Source organism: Diabrotica virgifera, chromosome 2, assembly GCF_917563875.1.
Source record: "Diabrotica virgifera virgifera chromosome 2, PGI_DIABVI_V3a".
NCBI lineage: Eukaryota > Metazoa > Arthropoda > Insecta > Coleoptera > Chrysomelidae > Diabrotica > Diabrotica virgifera.
The window spans coordinates 175,644,660-175,665,949 of NC_065444.1; the positions used below are offsets into that span (position 1 = coordinate 175,644,660).

Consider the following 21,290-nt stretch of genomic DNA (forward strand, 5'->3'; position numbering starts at 1 on the left):
ACCTTTGTTTCTTGAGGTATCCTCTAACCACTGACCAGTTTTCGTGAAAATCGATGAAGGTTCAGTGAAATTGAAAGTAATTGTTGATTTTTACCTTCAGTGACTGCACTATACAAAATAAATTGCAATTTACTGATCGAAATGCGCGTAATTTGTGATCTCATAAATTATTAAATGATAATATGGAGTCGCCAAATAATTCATTTAAGAGGAAACAGTAGCGATCAACAGGTAGCAAAAACGCGTTCCAAGATTGCGGCTGTAATTTTGAATATTTTTTCGAGATATTTGGCACACGTATTCGTAGTATAATAAAGAATGGAGGTACAAAGCCCAATTTGAAAAATATATTAATATGTGGAAATTACTCTGTAATTCAATATAATATTAAAAAAACGAGCCTGTACCGCCATTAAGAAGAACAAAAAAATACACTTTCTTCAAATAAACTTTTTTATCCGATGCCTAGATTTTGTGTCATTTTGGAACTACTAATGAAATAAAAAATTTTAGTAGTTCCAAAATGACACAAAATCTAGGCAGATGGCTTACGACCGCAAACCGGATTTTACGATTAGATTATATGTCTCCACAGCGAAACCATCACAAAATCTAACTATTCTAACAGAATATCGTCGGTATACTGCGAAAACCAGGTAAATGACAAATTTTAAAATATTGAGTTAAGTATACCAAAATTCTCAGCTTTTTACGCTCTGCGTACAGGTAAAACCCAGTAAATGATACGACTTACCTACCATTCAGCAGATAATTTGTGTGATAAACAAATAAGTTTCACATAACCAACTTTTCATTTTCAAGTAAAACGATATATCGTTTCTTACTTCCACAAAATTAAAGTTCTGTTGCATGTAAAACCAAGTAAGCGCATATATATTATTTTGCCGGACAACAAATATATTTCTACTGCTGTATGCCATATTTAGTAAAAGGTGATAAATGTCTTTAATACATTTTACATGTACATTTTATTTAAATTTCTCATTCATATCGACTGGTAAAATCGATAGTATCGACTATGTTTCTTTGAATGGTCAAGAGGTACAGATATGTGAGAAGTTTTTTTGTAAGACACTTTGTATATCAGCGTCGTTAATGTAAGATGTTGTAAGAAAAATTGAAATTATATGTTGTTATGCAGATACGGGCAAGAGGCAAGCATATACTGCCAAATAAAACAAGCAATGAAAAACGAAAAATTGTGAATACTCATATTAAGTATTTTCCAATCATGGTCCCACATTATATTCGCCAAAGTTCGAAGCGTAGATATTTGGACAAAAATTTGAGTATAAGGAAAATGTATCAACTTTATATAAATTATTGTCAGCTGAAGAAACCGGAAGGTAATGTGAAATTACATACCGAAGGATATTTTCTAACGACTATAATTTAAGCTTTTTTGTTCTAAATAAAATCAATGTTTAGTTTTTAATAAATAATATTTATTAGCCCTATCATATTATGATATGGCTAATCCAAATAAGAAACCGGATTTAGAAAACAGTTACAGACAACATCAGAAAAAAAAATAAGTATGGAATCTCGAAAAACAAAATGATAAGAAAAACTCTAATCAACAACGGAATTTTGTTTCAATCACTTTCGATCTACAGGCTTTACTACAGATTCCAGATTAACTGGACAATTCATATATTCTTCCCGAAAATTATGGGTCTACAATTTGTGTGTAAATGAAGCCGCATTACCAAATGAAGCTTACCGTTTTGCCTGGTCAGACATTAACGGTAGACGAGGAAGTTCTGAAATAGAAAGCATTATACTTAACTACTTATCAAAATGTGTCCCAGAATATGTAAGCAAGTGAAATAAGTGTATTTTTTATACCTGCGGAGGACAGTATGGTAACATAAATTTTTAGAGTCGGGACATTCTTGTATGGAAGTTGACTCTATACATAGCAGCATCTAAACCGCTATAAGGCAGGTCTCTCTCTGGTATGCCAGATTACTTGTCGGTATACATACTACGAATTTTATTATTAAAAAAAAACTTTCACACACTCTAATTAAAAACCGAACAAAAGACCAAAATCGCGAAAAAATAATGTTGTTAAAGATAAAAGATGACATTCATGAAAGAAGAGATAAACAGAATCAATTTCAATTATGACGCGTTACCAAGCTTCATTTCCTTATTTATACTGCACGACAGTCAACAAGAAAATAGCAAGCGGAGTTATCAAATAACATAAGCACGCTTATGTTAGTCGATAAAAACTTAAGCAACTTTATGATAGGACTTCGCCAACTAACATAGCAAAAAACAGATTTGTTACAGTTATTTGATAAGGGAGTGATACCGGAGGAATATAACAGATGGTATGTCATCTTGTCAGATCCTGCTTTCAGTGACTAATCTGACGAGTTATACGCATGGTAATATTATATTCTTGTATCTATAACACTTTCAAAATAAATTTGCTTTTTCTATCATTTATGTAAATAATATCCATATAACTACAAACAGCTTTGAATAAAATGTTCATGGAAAACCAGTTAAATGTTATAATTATCGACTAATCCCTTAAAAACATTACTATTAACTAGTTAAAGCTTCAGATTCCGATCACAAAACTACAAAATATTATATTTGGTTTATCATATTTGTTATAAATGTGTTATTTTAAGGGTAACTGATTAATTTAGATTTACAGGTAAAACCAGGTGAGTGACCGCATCTCCATCTTAAATTTAGGTTTAATCAGCTAGGTGTTTTAACTTTTTCAAACTAATGATAGAATATCATTTCTGATATATGCATCTTTCACTAGAATACCGAATATCAAACACAAGTTGTCCTCTTAATTCAAAGTAAAACACTAAACTTTAAAAACGTTTTTTCTCGGTTTCGGTATATCGGCATTTACCTGGTTTTCGCAGTATACCGACGATATGTCATGAAAGTATATGCCACCACATGGTTTGCAATCAAAATGCAACCATTATGTCGACACGGGAGCAAGCATCTATTTGGTATGATTGAAAAATCAAGATTTTTACCAGAAGATTTGAGAAACATCATAGACCCAGTAATTCAAAGGAATGGCTATTTCGGTGATCCTGAAAATGTATTATTGGCTATGTTGGCTGATAGTCGCAAAACAGTGAGAGAATTAGGCCTTAGAAGATGATTGAAGTGTAGGAAAACAGCAAACTAACAAGAAATACGGGAATTCAAATTGCCATCTTTAAATTTTTATGCTGAAGACTACATCGATATGATTGACTGGCAGTCGACAAAAATAACAGAACCTCCCCTGACAAAATGTATTTCCAATGAAGAACTAGAAGATATAATTTTAGATATTCCAGCTGAAATTGAAATTCTAAAATATCCATGCCACACGCAAGCAGTGGAAAGGTGCATCAAATTAGAAACAGAAGCGTCAGTTGCTGTATGTGGAGATACAGCAAGGGATGGATTTATAAGGGCACGAATTGCTTCTAGAGCTAGTTTGCCAGTATTCGAGACAAAAAGTCAATATCTTCAAGTTTTTAATGAAAACTCAGCACAACAGTACAAATAAGGGTGGGAGGGCGGTGGAACTCGATATGCAGCTACCTCCACGCGGTGAGTTCTGGGTTATTTCCATAAAAAATTACGAATTTTTTATGGAAATAAGCGAAGAGCTGCATCATGGCCTTAAAAAATATTTATCTTTAATTTTTTAAATTTCACTGTCAAATGGGCAGTAGAAGATGGCAATATTTTAAGCAACTTTTTTTTTCTGGAATAGACCATTATATTAGGCAACTTTTCCACATATAGGTCAATTGATGTAAAGATTTTTTTTTCGAGCCAGTTTTCACTCCACCCTAGTATACAGTATACAAAATGTATATACACATAGACGTTCGTTTCAATTTATGTTTTGACTTAATTTGATTGAAAATGAATCGTACCGCATGGGAAAAGTTATAGCGGACGGACTATATTTGCAAATAATTTATTATGCATATCAAATTCTTTATTGTGATCATGAAAACTATAATATTATAAATGAAATAGCGCATATTTTATCATGGATAAATATATCGAGTTGGGATGCGGTATTCCTACATTTTAAATGTTTATATAAGTTAAGCAGCGGGGTGCAACTTGGCATAATTTGAGCACCAAAGTGGGTGGGTAGAAGTTAGATTGGAGAGTAGGGTAGAAAATTCAACTCCAAAGAAATAGCATAGTATTCAGTCACGGACCTATTTCCTTAGTGAGAGGTCTATCCCTTGAATTGTAGAATATTCAATTATAAATTGCCGTCATTGCTTAGGTCTTTTCATGTGGGTGATATTATTGATAAAAATATAAGTTAGTGTTTTGTGCTTCAGTAATTATCAGTTCACATAAACTATACGCTTTGAACAATATATGAGAATCATTATCTTTTATAAGCTACATATATTTTTGCTAAGAATATTTTTTTGCTAAAATACTTACCTTTTTAAGTAATCTGCGAAAAACCGTCCAAAAACATGTTTTCTTTTGTTCAAAATGAACGTTCTCACTCGCAAATAACTCAAAAAGTATTAACTTAGCGAAAAAACTCAATAGAAGAAAAGTTATACTTTGAATTAGTCACTCTATCCAATTTCGGACTTATTTTGAACGTATGTCTTTTCACCCCCGAGAAAATATTTCCCAATTTTTGTAAAATGGAGGGATGTAGAATTGTAAACTTTTTCTTATATGATAATAGACAATTTCAACTACATATTCCCAAATTTTCATCCTTCCTTTATTATTTTTTGAGGTTTTCGTAAAAATTTTTGTTCCCTGATCGGGCTATTTGATTTATAAGAAACATGACCTTTAAATGCACAAAAAGAAATAAATATTTTTTTGTTATAATTACTATAATTATTTGTATTTAATTATAGAATCAAATCTATAAACAATAATTATATGAACTTAAAAATTGTTCTTAGATAAGTTTTATTTTTATCTATACTGAAAGAATAAGGACATCATAATATAGTTACTATGTGTTCATAAAAACGAACGTAATAATAAAGTCTGTAAATACCCTTGGATCTGTGCTCATATCCGACTTCCAATCTCAAACTCACCGGCTACCAGTGAATAAAGATCAACACCAAATCTACCTGAAAACGGTTCAGGTAAATTCAATCTCGGAGCTAACAAACTGGTAGCGCCATCTATTTCTAAAACCAGTGATATCATACATAAACGCCCGTTTAGTTTCTTATCTTCCAGTATATTTGTTACCGGCCAAACCCGATTTAAGGACAAACTAGTTTGGCATAGGCCAAACTAGTTTGTCCTAACCGCCTTAGGATAAACTAGTATGGCCTAGGCCAAACTAGTTTATCCTATCGCGCGTAGGCCAAACTAGTTTATCCTAGGCCAAACTAGTTTATCCTAGGCCAAACTAGTTTATCCTGATATAAATAAACACAATTCAGGCCAAACTAGTTTGGCCTAGGCCAAACTAGTTTGGCCTAGGCCAAACTAGTTTATCCTGATATAAAGACGCACACTTCAGGCCAAACTAGTTTATCCTGATATAATAAAGATTCACACTTTAGGATAAACTGATACGCCCTTCTTCTTCTTCTTCTTGTAGTGCCTATCCGTTTCGGATGTTGGCGACCATCATGGCAAACTCTACTTTTCACACTACTGCTCTGAAAAAACTTGTAGTGGTTGTGTTGAACCACGTACGTAGATTTTTCTAGGTCTTTTTTAGATGCGTCTGTAAATACGATATGATGATTTTTAAAATAATTTTCTATGTCTGAATTAAACATCATATTTCTCGCGCGCAAAACACGCATAAAATGCCAAAAACGCGCGGATAAAGCGCGCAAAAAGCGCGCATAAAGCGCGCAAAACCCGCGCATAGAGCGCGCAAAACGCGCGCATAAAGCGCGCCAAACGCGCGCATAAAACGCGTAAAACGCGCGCATGACGCGGGAAAAACGCGCGCATAAAACGAGCAATACGCGCGCATAACGCGGGCAAAACGCGCGTGTGCGAGCATTGAGCATAATGCGCGCGTTCCGCGCGCCGTGTTCGAGCGTTATGCGCGCCTTATGCGCTCGGTTTGCGCACCTTATGCGCGCGTTTTGGGCTCGTTTTGCGTGCGAGATATATGATGTTTAATTCAGACATAGAAAATTATTTTAAAAATCATCATATCGTATTTACAGACGCATCTAAAAAATACCTAGAAAAATATACGTACGTACAGTGGCGTAGCTAGCATGGGTGACACCCGGGGCGGTAATGGATGGTGTCACCCCAAATACTAAAAATAAAGATTGTTAAAATCGACGAAAATCCGATAAACGTATGTTTTGAATAATGAAAAAATTAAGAATTATAATTAATGAAATTGTAGTAAAGGGTCTTGAAAAATGTTTCTGTCCGCTATCCGAGGCTTGGTAATCGGTTCTATGAGGATTGGCTATAACGATAACGAGGATAACCTACAGCGAATGGCACAAACTTTCAATACAGTGGCGAAGAACTACAACATGAAAATATCGACAGCTAAGACAACCTCCCTGGTAGTGTCAAGGGAATCCATAAGATGCAAATTAGTAATTAACAACGAACTAATTGAACAAGTCTCGAGATTCCAATATCTGGGAGTCGAAATATGTAGTTATGGAGATGTTAAAGAGAGCGTTCGAAAGCAAGCAAATAAAGCCAATTACGTGTCAGGATGTCTAAGGGATGTCATCTGGAGAAACAAAGATATTAGGCTAGAAGGGAAAGTACGCATACATATACAAATCATGTGTAAGACCGACCATGACGTACGCGATAGAAACAAGATGTGACACAGCAGAAACCAAGAGGATACTGAGAACATCAGAAATGAGAACGTTGAGTTCAATAACTGGGAAAACACAGAGACAGGATACCGAACGACAGAATAAGAGATCTCTGTAACATACAAGATATATTACGTAGTACGATGGGGAAGACATTCAAATATATTTTTTCTAGCTTTACTAGCGGCAAAATCTGAAATCACATTTTCTATAAATATTATTTATGTTTTGTGTTGCTTTATGTTCGATAGTAATTTAATAAACCGAGGTTATTTGGCCTTGTTTGCGCCATTGTTGCTAGCTTCTTGATTAATTTTAGCTTACTAAAACTTCTCTGATATGAAGCAACCGATACACAAATGGTCATAAACAATTTTAATGCGACCATTAAGTTTGAGAGGGATTCCATGAAATCCCATTCCACAATGAATTTTATAAAGTAGACAGCTAACCATTTTGAGGCTGTAATATTGGCCGCTTGTCTTCTGAGCCTTGGTGTTTATAGTAGGAGGTCTGCTTCTGATACTTCTTCATGGTAAAAGTCACAAAATGTTGAAACAGCTAAATTCAACTGTTCGTGAAAAGCAAAGCAAGACACAAGATCAAAGTCCATGAATGGACATTGAACATTGAATAGGTCAAAACATTCTAGCATATCCTTTTGAAGTTAGGCTCGAAATATGACTCCTGTATCGGTAGTTAACTCACCATCCATTCCTTGTTTACGTCGAATTAGTTTTTCGTGGGAATGTCGTCGTCCTCATATGTTTTCGTGGCAAAATATATTACTTTATAAAGACGAAGTGCCCCTATTCTGGTCGCTGATTGATCAAAGGTTATGTCTTTACTTTGCAATTCAATCTGACAAAAATGTATTTCTCTTAGTACATTATTCCAAAAGAAATGATGACATAATTTCTCATTTGAAGCAACAACACAATCAAAATGTTCTGTCAATACTTTAACTGCAGCATAGTGAGCACTCCAACGCGTTGTGGAAAGTTGTTTAACCTTCGGATGACCAAGCGGGGAAAAAAGTGACCCCAGCGTATTACGGTTGAAAATTTAGTAGTAACGTTTGTTGAGTTTTGGTTGTTTATAACCGATTATTTTGTCCTTGGAGGATGTATAATTTGTATGTTTGGATGTATATGCTTTTTGTGTGAGTCAGTGAGAGAAGATTTTTGTTGTAGAGTTTTTTGTTTTGAACGCCTTGTTAGCAAATCAACAACGTTCATTCTTTTCAATAAACATTTTTGAGAAAGCACTTGAAGCCTGGTCGGCGATTTGGATTCCCAGTTTTTTTTAATTGAAATGGTACTTTTTCAATCCTTTGGTGGGATGTACTGGGAATTCTCTTATTGAGGTATCCGTTGGTGTGCTGGAAATTTGGGGCACGTAAAGATTTGTCTTGGAAAATCCTCTAGAGATTAATTCGATGTTTATTAATGGCCAGGCTGAGAGTCGTGTAATAGACCCTTTTGTATGTTAAAGGTAAGCTGAAGTCATTTTTGTTCAGTTTATTGGTTCTCAGTTTTAAGAAGTTAGTTCAGTTATTTTTATTTTCTTTTTCTTTTGCTAGGGTGTTCCGGTAGTACAAAATTGTATGTATTTATCGATCCTGAGGCTTTAAAGAAGTAATAGAAGTACATTTATTTACCAGATTTACATTTATTCAGTATATTGGAAATAATAAATTTGGCAGATTTATTTAGAAGTTCGATATTTGACGTGACATTTTGACAAAATTTAAGGAAGATTGCAGTGTGTTTATCCAGGCAAATGATTTTTTTTATTGAAGGAAATAAGGACGGTAATAGATTTTATTTTATTTTATGGGAGAAAATAAGAAAGAAGAAGGTACAATTTAGATTGGGTTAAGGGGTCTAAAAAGGGGACTAAAATACAATGATTTTTATATTTATGTGAAGGAAACAGCTGGTTCTGGTTTATTTTTTTTAATTAATTACTTACTTTTGTTCTTATAAACTATTGAAATCAAAATTAATATTTGTATGTAAAAAGGGACTTAAAATTTTGTTGACATTATATTCTCTATAGTTATCTAGTGTTTTATTTGAACTGTCATGTCTCATGCTCATCTAAATCAAACCAACTAATTAAAAATAATAATTCCGACTGAGAAATAGCTGTGGTACATTTTTGGCGGCCAACTTAAGGGGCTTTTCAACCACCCGAGATTTTTATTTTTTTTTAGATAGTTCAAGTAAGACATAGGTTACGTAGAGTTACAGAAGTTGAAAATTAATAATCAAAAGTTAAATGTACTTTTATTTAAAGTGAGGTAGAGGTTTTCTTGTCTTATTTTTTTGTGTATTTTAATTTCTCTAAAAGAAAATGTCGTTTAAACTTGATGTTGACCGTTTGGTCAAAGACGAACTTGAAGTTGAGTTGCAAATGAGAGGTATTGTTTTGACTAATTGTAAGGTAGAAGAGTTAAAGAGTACTTTGCGTAGTTGCCTAGTTTTAGAAAAATCTGGCAAAATCCCTAACTTTGATTTACCCCCTGATATTCCTGCTGAGTTGACAAATTGTGAAAATAAATTAAAAGAGATTCAGGATGTTGTTAATGTTTTTACAGGTACTGCAAACCAAGTAAGAAGAATTGAGACTAAGTTTGCACATCTTTCTGGTAGATTGAACCGTATTCACAGTACAGGCACTGATGAAATGTCAAAGCGTTCTGCATTGTTAAAGAAATTGATGGATTTGATAGGTGAATATACTACTAAGTCTAATGTTTTGAAAACTAGTAATGTTGTTTCTGTAGAGATGCCTACTGATCCTAATTTTTATCATCATATTGATTTATCAGGTCTTAATTTAAATGATCCTAATGGTAATTCTACCCCTACTCGAAATATTTCTGCACCGAATGTGAGTAACCAAACAAATCAAACTTCGAATTCAACAATTAATCCCATTGTTTCCTTGTCATCTAATAATTTTCCTTCAGAACCTGTATATAAGTGGGGAATTAAGTATTCTGGTAAACCGCAAAATTTTTCTGTATTTCTTGAAGAAGTTGAGGAGTATTGTAGGTCACGTAATGTAAATAAAATTCAGTTATTTTCTTGTGCTAGAGATTTATTTACTGGTAACGCTTTAGGTTTTTATAAATTGTATAGGAACTATGCTAGCAACTGGGATAGTTTAGTGAGCTTAATGACGGAAGAATTTACCCTTTCTGCAGATGAGATCTGGCAGGATATTCTTCATACTACTCAGGAATCTAACGAATCTATTGGTATGTTTGTTGCCAAGATGACCAGTAAGTTCGAACAAATGCCAACACCAGTTCCGGACAGTTTAAAAATGCAGGTGTTACTTAAAAACATTTTACCTTTTTATCAGGAAAGATTAACTTTAGTCGAAGTAAAGAGTCCTTTTGATTTAATTGACTTGTGTCGAAAAATTGAGCAAACTCGAATTAATATTGAGTCGTTTAAGCCTTCTTCTAGTAGTAGAGCTAATTCTTCTCGTCATCACGTTGTACAAGAAGTAGAGGCGTTTGTACCTAAATGCTGGCGCTGTAATGAGTATGGTCACGTGGTTAAGGACTGTAAGAGGCCAAAACGTGTGTTTAGATGCTTTGGTTGTAACAAGGAAGGTTTTACTAAAAATACTTGTCCTCAATGTAATTCACAGAATCGTAACAATAATAATTCTAGAACTGGAAACAATTCTGGAAATAATTCGGGAAACGGCAACCGGAGATAGTGGACGACCGGGCTATCTCGAATCGGAACGGACAGTTAACGGTCGATAAGGAAGAAGGTAGTGATAATTTTTATTCATTTAAGTTAGTTTTAGATTATATTTTAGCACAGAGTAATGACAGTGAATGTCCTTATGTAGAAGTTGATATCTTAGGTAAGACAGTATTCGGTTTATTGGATTGTGGAGCCAATAAAGTTTTTGTAAATATGCCTACATGGGAGATTTTACGTAGTTTAGGTGTACATTTAAAAACTGTTCCAGATGGGTCTTGCAGAGTTGCGGATGGTAGTCAGAGTCCTTTATTAGGTGTAGCTTCGGTGCCTATAAAACTTCGTGATGTTGTTAAGGTAATTGATGTTTTCGTTTGGCCACAGTGTAGACACTCTTTAGTACTAGGTGTAGATTTCTGGGTGCGAATGGGTATTGTACCAGATTTACGAAAAGGAGAGTGGTTTTTCTCTTCGGAAGTTATGAGTGTTCCAGTGGTTAATTCGATACAATCGGAATCTGAACTTCTACCAGAGCAACGTAAACAGCTTAACGAACTCGTTGATTCTTATTTTTCTAGTATCGACCCAGACAAATTAACTTGTACTAATGTAGTTCAACACAAAATTGTAGTTAGTCAACAAGAACCAATCAAGCAGAGGTTTTATCCGGTATCACCAATTAAGCAGGGTATGATCAACAAGGAGCTGGAGAAAATGCTGAAGCTTGGTGTTGTCGAACAGTCACACAGCGGATGGTCTTCACCAGTGTTGCTGGTACCTAAAAAGAATGGGGAATGGCGTTTTTGCGTTGATTTTAGGAAAGTAAATCGTGTTACTGAGCGTGATGCTTATCCTTTACCCTATATAAATAGCATTTTAAGTAAGTTAGGTGGAGCTAGATATTTGTCAACAATGGACATTAAGAGTGCCTATTGGCAGGTGGGTCTTACTGAAGAGAGCAAGCAGTACACGGCGTTTACTGTGCCAGGGCGTGGACTTTTCCAGTATTGTCGTATGCCTTTCGGATTGCACAACGCTCCAGCTACGTTTCAAAGATTAGTAGATAATCTATTAGGTCCTGAACTCTCTGAGTATGTTTTTGTGTACTTAGATGATATATGTCTGGCTACGTCAACTTACGATAAACATGTCGAAGTCTTGACAGAAATCTTTGCCAGATTGAAAAAAGCCAATTTGACCCTTAATAAAGAAAAATGTTCTTTCTGTGTGTCAGAACTTAAATACTTGGGTTATGTTGTTAACTCTAGTGGTCTGTCTGTAGATCCGGCAAAAGTAGAGGCCATTGTGAATCTTCCACGACCCACCAATGTCACTGAAGTCAGAAGAGTCCTTGGAGTTATAGGATGGTATCGTAAGTTTGTAAATAGTTATTCAGATCTTATTTCACCTTTGTGTAGATTATTACAAAAGAACAAGAAGTTCGTTTGGGACAAAGCTTGTGAGGAAGCTTTTCAGAGTATTAAAGACGCTCTTGTCTCAGCACCTATTTTGTCTAGTCCTAATTTTGACAAACCTTTTTACGTACAAACTGATGCGTCAGCGTATGGTCTTGGAGCTGTCCTTACTCAAAAGTATGATGAAACTGAACATGTAATTTGTTATTTGTCTAGAACTCTAAATAGAGCCGAGAGAAACTATAGCAGTGTTGAGCGTGAATGCCTCTGTGTTTTGTGGGCGTGTGAAACTTTACGAGCTTATCTAGATGGTTATAAGTTCTACGTAATCACTGATTGCTACTCGTTGTTATGGTTGGACAATTTGAAGGACCCTCAAGGACGACTTGGTAGATGGGCCTTACGTCTGCAACAGTTTGACTATGAAGTACTGCATCGCAAAGGTAAGGATCACATAGTTCCTGACACCCTTTCGCGAGCTTTAGAACTACCTGTTGATAGTGTACATATGATAAATTCTGTAGAAATAAGTAATGTTCAAGCAATAAACCCCGAATGTGACGAATATGATTTTTCTTCTACCAGTGATAAATGGTATAAGAAAATGTGTAATAATGTAAATAAAAATCCTTTAAAATTTGTCAGATGGAGACTAGCAAATAATAAGTTGTATAAATATATTGATCAAGATTTTCCGAGTTTAAGAGATGATTGTGAATATTGGAAACTTGTAGTTCCAAAAGATTTTCGAGATAAGATACTTCAGAGGTGTCATGATTCTTGTGTTTCAGGTCATTTAGGTATCTACAAAACATTTCATCGTGTATCTCGCCTTTTCTATTGGCCTTTTATGAAAATGGACATTACGAAATATATAAGGAAATGTGAGGTTTGTTTAAGGATGAAGCCTGAACAGAAAAGTCCTGCAGGACATATGGGACAGGCTGTCGAACCCACAAAACCTTGGGAGATCATCAGTATGGACTTATTTGGACCATTGCCCAGAAGTTCAGCTGGTAATACTTGGATTTTGGTAGTTACTGATAAGTTCAGTAAATTTCCTCTTTTATTCCCTCTGAGAAAGGCAACTGCCACTTCTATAAGTAAAATTTTAAAAGAAAATGTATTTCTTTTGTTTGGTGTTCCCAGAGTCTTAAAATGTGATAATGGAAGTCAGTTCAAAGGTAATATTTTAAGATCTTTTTGTCAAGAGTTTGGAATCAGATTTCTTTTTACTCCAAATTTTACCCCTCATCCAAACCCTACTGAACGAATTAATCGTATCATGAAAACCATGTTGATGGCTTATGTTAAAGATAATCATAGGTTGTGGGATGTTAATTTACCTGAACTAGGTTGTGCTATTAGAACTGCCAAACATGAGGTGACAGGTCAAACACCATACTTCATTAATTTTGGTTGTGAGATGATGACTCATGGAAGTGAATATCATCTAAAAATAGGGAATGAAGAAAATAAACAACGTGTGTATGATCGTTCTAAAAATATGAATAAGTTGAGAGACTGGGTTAAGAAGCGGATTGATAAAGCTTCAGATAACACCAGAGAAAGATATAATTTAAGAAGAAGGGATGTTCATTTTAAGGAAAATGATTTAGTTTGGAAAAAGAACTATGTTCTTTCTGATAAAGCTAATTATTTTACATCTAAGTTTGCTGATAGATTTGTTGGACCTTTTAGAGTAAAGCGTAAGGTTGGTTATTGTACATATGAATTAATAAATGATAATGGTAAGTCTATTGGTCACTGGCATGTGAAAGACTTGAAACCTCACCCACAGAACTCTGATAGCCACGTTGAATCGGATTCTGATGTAGATAGTGTAACATAGTATGTATTTTTAACAAGTTTCTTTGGGATTCAATTCAAAGAAACTTAATTTTCTTTCCGGAAGGAAAGGTGGAGTTATTACGGTTGAAAATTTAGTAGTAACGTTTGTTGAGTTTTGGTTGTTTATAACCGATTATTTTGTCCTTGGAGGATGTATAATTTGTATGTTTGGATGTATATGCTTTTTGTGTGAGTCAGTGAGAGAAGATTTTTGTTGTAGAGTTTTTTGTTTTGAACGCCTTGTTAGCAAATCAACAACGTTCATTCTTTTCAATAAACATTTTTGAGAAAGCACTTGAAGCCTGGTCGGCGATTTGGATTCCCAGTTTTTTTTAATTGAAATGGTACTTTTTCAATCCTTTGGTGGGATGTACTGGGAATTCTCTTATTGAGGTATCCGTTGGTGTGCTGGAAATTTGGGGCACGTAAAGATTTGTCTTGGAAAATCCTCTAGAGATTAATTCGATGTTTATTAATGGCCAGGCTGAGAGTCGTGTAATAGACCCTTTTGTATGTTAAAGGTAAGCTGAAGTCATTTTTGTTCAGTTTATTGGTTCTCAGTTTTAAGAAGTTAGTTCAGTTATTTTTATTTTCTTTTTCTTTTGCTAGGGTGTTCCGGTAGTACAAAATTGTATGTATTTATCGATCCTGAGGCTTTAAAGAAGTAATAGAAGTACATTTATTTACCAGATTTACATTTATTCAGTATATTGGAAATAATAAATTTGGCAGATTTATTTAGAAGTTCGATATTTGACGTGACATTTTGACAAAATTTAAGGAAGATTGCAGTGTGTTTATCCAGGCAAATGATTTTTTTTATTGAAGGAAATAAGGACGGTAATAGATTTTATTTTATTTTATGGGAGAAAACAAGAAAGAACAAGGTACAATTTAGATTGGGTTAAGGGGTCTAAAAAGGGGACTAAAATACAATGATTTTTATATTTATGTGAAGGAAACAGCTGGTTCTGGTTTATTTTTTTTAATTAATTACTTACTTTTGTTCTTATAAACTATTGAAATCAAAATTAATATTTGTATGTAAAAAGGGACTTAAAATTTTGTTGACATTATATTCTCTATAGTTATCTAGTGTTTTATTTGAACTGTCATGTCTCATGCTCATCTAAATCAAACCAACTAATTAAAAATAATAATTCCGACTGAGAAATAGCTGTGGTAAGCGTAGGTTTTTCTTTAATAAATTTAAAAGTATTTTCAATTTTTAACTCATTATTTTTTTATTTGACTTTAATATCATTCTAGATATCCTCATATTTTGAAATAAAAAAAATTCCCTATATTTTACGAATAAAAAATATATTCTGAAGTTGATGTTTAGTAAAATAGCGTCTATTATGTGTAATTCCAAGTAGTTTTACGCTAATGACGCCGACTTTGCAAAGTAACAAGACACTTACTCAACATACACACTACACATGACACTAATACTCATGTTGTGACTGGCTGAATGACATAAAGTCCATGCCATAAAAAAAAATTTACAAAAAAACTTCATTTTTTTGTTAATTGTCATTTTTGACAATTTTGACAATTTTGACCTGGGGTCATTTTCGCCCCCTTGGTCATCCGTGTAAAAAAAAAAAGGTTGGTCATCGGAAGGTTAACAGATTTTTTGCTGTGTTTAATAAGCACTTCCCAGGAGCTACTGGAAGCGGCAAAAAAAATTAAAAATTGCCTCTACGGTTCCGAAAAATGTCACCCTAGATGAATTTTGTGCAAAAGGGTGCTGGCAACACAAATTAATTAAATGATCAATACATCCAACGAAAATGGCGTTTTTGTTTTTTGCTTTAATAATAGTTTGTAGTCCACCATGTACCTACGCCGCTCATAACAGCTGCATTATCGTATCTCTGTGAATAGCACTTCATAATATCTAAACCATCAATTTCAAGCTTCTTGAGAATTTCGTTACTTAGATCAACTGCTTTTTTTCCTTTTAACGTAAAAAATCCAAGAAATGCCTATTTGACCTCAACTTTTCTCGATTTCGTGTGTTCATAAAGTAATATCCAATTGTATTTTGATTGTAAAGTGATTAAAGTTACAAATTAACGATTCGTTCTTTTGTGATCGGGTCTCTTGGGTGTCACCCCCGAAAGGGTGACACCCGGGGCGGACCGCCCCCTCCGCCCCACCCTAGCTACGCCACTGCGTACGTGGTTCAACACAACCACTACAAGTCTTTTCAGAGCAGCAGTGTGAAAAGTAGAGATTGCCATGATGGTCGCCAACATCCGAAACGGATAGGCACTACAAGAAGAAGAAGAAGAAGAAGAAGAAGGCCGTACTAGTTTATCCTGAAGTGTGAATCTTTATTATATTAGGATAAACTAATTTGGCCTGAAGTGTGCGTCTTTATATCAGGATAAACTAGTTTGGCCCAGGCCAAACTAGTTTGGCCTGAAGTGTGTTTATTTATATCAGGATAAACTAATTTGGCCTAGGATAAACTAGTTTGGCTAGTTTGGCCTACGCGCGATAGGATAAACTAGTTTGGCCTACTAGTTTATCCTAAGGCGGTTAGGACAAACTAGTTTGGCCTAGGCCAAACTAGTTTGTCCTGAAATCGGGTTTGGCCGGTAACATATTCATCAATCAACGCTAATACCATCTCTCGCCACATACAAATACACACAATATAATATAAACAGCTATGGTTTGTTTTTAAACCAGAAGTAGTAAACTAAAAAGACAGATTCACACCCAAGAATGTCACTAGAAAAATCACCAAATACATCTTCTTTTTTGGTTTATCATCCCCCAAAAACGCTTTTTGGTCTTAACCCCCCAAAAAAACCCTTCCCCTGTCTACGCCCTTGATACGAGATTTGATTTATATCTATTAATTAATATTCCTTTACTCATCATCTAGTTTTAAATTTTTGTGTTTTAACATTTGAAAAAATTTAATTTAAATTTCAACACATCCTTAATCCTGATTCATTTTGAACAATTTCCTAATATTGATAGTTAATTAGACGCTCAATTACTTTACGAATAATTCGATTTGTCCTTATTGGCAGTTTCTCGGTAATCCGCCCTAATTAATGACTTTATTTTTGCACCGAGTTACGGATAAAAGCTGAGGTTTTTGTTTTGGGAAATAGATTTTATCTGACATAATGTGTCAAGTGCTTATATACTTGTACTTTTCTATATTCTTCTGTTTCCCTAAGGCAATTTTTATTGCCCGCTTTGGCTGTGACATTTCTGTGACACGGGTCGTCTTTTTTGTAGCATTTTTTAAAATAGTTTTTAGAAACGTTGTGAAATATTGTTCGGAACGATTTTTTCAATTTTATAAATACATATAAGTATAACAAGTGTTTTATTAGTATTTATTTGACATGCTGGTTTTACTTTATCGTACTATATACTGATGTGATCTTTATTATTGATATGAGATAATATTCTTATATGTTACTTAATTTAATCAATGTATTAATACTAATCTAATTAATTAACCAGATCACATATCAATATGTTTTCAATCTCAGGGCGAATTATAAATTAATTACTTACTTCCGTGGCTTCTAAATATTTCTTAATGGTTCCTAATCGGGATAGAAAAGAAAAGAGTAAAAAAAATACACATATGGGTTACAATTATAATCAAAATATTTTTTATTTTATTTAAAAAGGCAATCAATACTTAATATTTGCTATTTCTTATTATTCTTAAACATAACATTTACAAATGGGAATCTTATTTCCTTTTGGTTTTCAATTGAAAGTTTTTATTAACATTTAACTATTAGGAGTTATTAGGAACAACTCTATTTAAGTTTGATGAAGCTTTTCTGATATTATTGATTATGTTATTCAATTTTTTATGTGGAATTTAATACGAAAACCCATACATTCATGTCCAAACAAATGAGACTGACCTTTTCCTGGTGAACTGAAAATGTCCTCACACAAGACCCTTTCCTGCTATCCTTGGCTGCGATCAAACCTCGTCCTGGCTTCCAGTGATGTTCTCCTTTGAAAAACTAGCTCGAATAGCTCTCGTTCCTGCTTTTGTCGTGATGCTGTGTTCTACCTTTTTCGAAACTGCTATCAGCTACCGGGACACTCTGGGCTCAAGGAGGTTCTTTTACTCTCGACCTGGCCTACTTCTCGTTCCACGATAAATACTCCACACTCACGGAACTACACCGGCTTTCTCACTCCTCGAACACTACCGTCTACTACTCGACTTCACTTCTCGACAGCTCAAAACATTCTGCTCTCACTTTGTCATCCATTCCCCTACTTTCTAAATATCCCTTCCAGATTCACAAATCAATTTTCCACCACCAACTCTCATTCGTAATATTCCTTAAAACCAATTTTTAATCTTTCTAAATATGCTTAATGGATTTCAAAAGAAAATATTTAATTCCCATTCTAAAATACTTTCTAACTATTTACAAATTTTAATGACCTATTCTCTCTTTCAAATGAGTCTTATTTAGCATAGGCTAATGATCGAAACCTTCCGCGAAAAACGATAATGAACTATCATCTATTTCACTGAGTTTTATTTAGCATAGGCTAATGATCGACCTTCCGAGAAGAACGATAATGGTACGCGTCATTCACTTTGTTTATCTAAGCACATTGTTCCGAGTTTCGTACGCTTATTCTAATCACTTCTTAAAATTACATATAACAATTTGTTGTATACAGGTTGTTTTAAATTTATATGCCCGTGGTTGAGAAAATTGAAATTATTTTATATTAAATTGAATTTTGTTTATAATTATCAAAATTTAATTTTCATATCAAATAGAAATATAACAAATCCCCGCCTTGTATTCGATAAAATTTATCTGCATTTTTAAATAAATTTTCTCGAGGCAAAACCAACTCCCTGTATATTTCCTTACTTTAATCTACTTCTTATATCCTAACTTACTATCTACTTCATGTAATTCTGTCTTTTATTCGTGATATTTGTATACATCGTGAATATTATAAATTCCTCGGATCTTTTCCGAGTTCCTGTGCCTCAACTCATAACTATTTATCCCATTTTCATTATTCACGATGTACGGGCCTTCGAAAACAGGCATCAACTTTGCGCAAATGCCCCCAGGAAGATTTGATACTCGTAATGCCCTCACGAGTACTTTTTCACCCTTTTGGAAAGTCACTGGTCTTCTTTTTCTATTTTGTTCCTGTCTTTGGATATATTTTTCGTTGCTTCGCCGTAATCTTCTCTGTACGGTTTCAATCACCTGTTGATATTCTTTTGGCTCTTGGTCTTCCCATGGCCTTATCGGCAATACACCCTTCATGATGTATTCTGGGGTCTCTTTTGTTACTGTGCTCGGAATTGTATTTAGATACCTTTCTATTTCCGCCATTTTCCTGTCCCAGTGGCGATGTTGACCATCTGTTGCAATGCGAAGAAATTTCGTCACTTCCTGTATGAATCGTTCCGAAGGATTACTCTGTGGATGCCTGATGCTGACAAAATTTGTCTCTATTCCTCGTTCTCGAAGTTGTCCCTTGAAACGATCATTTCGGAAATACGTTGCATTGTCCAGTAGGATCTTTTTTGGTGTTCCTACTATGGCTATAAAATTGTCGATTTTTCTTAATATTTCCTCCCCCTTTGTGGTGCGGCAACTATATAATTTTACGTATTTTGAAAACACATCCACCATTACCAGAATATGTTTGTTCCTTTTAGTGGTCATAATTAGATCGCTTAACATATCTATTGCTACAATGTCTAGTTTGTTTCGGGCTTCAATATTTTTGGCAACATTTTCGTTTTTGAAATTCCGACTCTTATATTTTTGACATACATCGCACTTCTGGGTAATTTCCTTTGCAATGCGGTAATCCTGTCGGCTGATGTAATTTTCCCTAAAAACGAGCCAAACTTTTCTGCTCCCGATATGCCCATTGTCCTCATGTAATTTCTTTATTATCTTTTCGGCCAATGTCTGTGTCACTAAATATAGTTCCTTTCCGTCTATTCTCTTAAAATATATGTCATTTTCTACTTCCGCTCTTCTTTTCTCTCTTTCCTCTAGGTCTTCTTGGTTTGTCCTTATCTCATTTAACGAATATATCCCTTCTTCTTGTATTAATCTATTTAGTCCCACCTGTAGAGTAATTGTTTCCTTTTTTCCCGTCCTCATCCCGTGTTAGAGCGTCGGCTATTATGTTGTCTTTTCCTTTTATATATCGGAACTCAAAATCATACTCCTGTAATAATAGAATACCTCTATGTATTCTATTATTTACTAATCTATTCTTCATGATATGTACTAAAGCTGCATGGTCTGTTTCGATTGTGAATTTTGCTCCCAATAAGTAAAACCTCAATTTGTTTACGCAATATAGTACACTGGCAAACTCCAATTCTGTAACACTATATTTTCTCTCATGTGTTTTAGTCACTCGCGATATAAAACATATCGGCACTTCTTGGTCGTTTTGTATTTGAGACAGAACTCCTGCAAATTTTTGTATGGACGCATCAGTTCGGAGTATAAAAGGTAAATTGTAAATGGGGTGGTATATTTTCGTTCCTTTTGCGAATTCTCGTTTTAATGTTTCGAAAGCTTCCTCCTGTTCTTCTTTCCAATTCCATTTTATTCCTTTTTTAAGCAACTTTATCAGAGGGATTTCCTTTTGGCTCAAATCGGGAATCAGTTTTTTAAAATAATTAATCGTGCCAAGAAAACCTCTCAATGTTTTCAAATTCGTTGGTCTTGGGTATTCATCTATGAGCTTGACTCTGTCTTCGGATAATCTTACTGTTTTGGTGTCCAATTGAAAACCCAAATAAATGACTTCTTTTTGAAAAAATTGACATTTTTCAATGTTTAATTTCAATCCCGCTGTGTCCAATTCTTCCAGAATTATTTCTATGTGTTTCAGATGACTCTGAGTATCTTGTGAAAAAATTAATAAATCATCGATATAATGAACTATGAAATCTTCGTGGCGATTCAAAATGGTATGTAGAGCTCGGACGAGTGCAGCACAAGCACTCTGCAATCCAAACGGCACTACCTTAAACCGGTAGACAATACCATCAATAGAAAAAGCGGTGTAGTTTCTACACTTTTCAGCTAACGGTATCAACCAAAAACTGTGTTTTAAGTCAATTTTCGAAAATATGTGTGACCCGGTGATTCTTCCAAAAATGGCCTCGATGTTTATAGGTGATTCATATTGTGATACAGTGTGCTGGTTGATATTCCTGGCATCTAAACATAATCTCAATTCTCCACTGCTTTTCTTTACTATCACAATCGGGTTAACATACGGTGAATCACATCTTTCGATGATTTGATCTTCCAACATTTTATTTATTTCTTCTTTCACCTCTTGTCGATACTTGTATGGAATCGGGTAAGTCTTTGATCGAAAATTTCCCAAGTTTTTCACCTCAAATGAATGTTCGTATTTTT

The 21,290-nt window shown here is 34.4% G+C and overlaps 1 protein-coding gene and 1 long non-coding RNA gene across 3 annotated transcripts in view; one reads left to right on the forward strand and one right to left on the reverse strand.

The window, feature by feature from the left end:
• LOC114331068 (prolyl endopeptidase FAP) overlaps nucleotides 1–21,290 on the reverse strand; it is a 413,168-nt gene that overhangs the window by 183,460 nt on the left and 208,418 nt on the right. The window lies entirely within an intron of this gene.
• LOC126880305 (uncharacterized) lies at nucleotides 7,908–14,933 on the forward strand. 2 transcript variants are annotated; one of them, XR_007696551.1, is made up of 2 exons: nucleotides 7,908–8,339; nucleotides 14,452–14,933. It is a non-coding gene; the product is annotated as an uncharacterized LOC126880305 (long non-coding RNA). The 2 variants fall into 2 exon arrangements; XR_007696550.1 differs by lacking the exon at nucleotides 7,908–8,339 and adding an exon at nucleotides 13,522–14,363.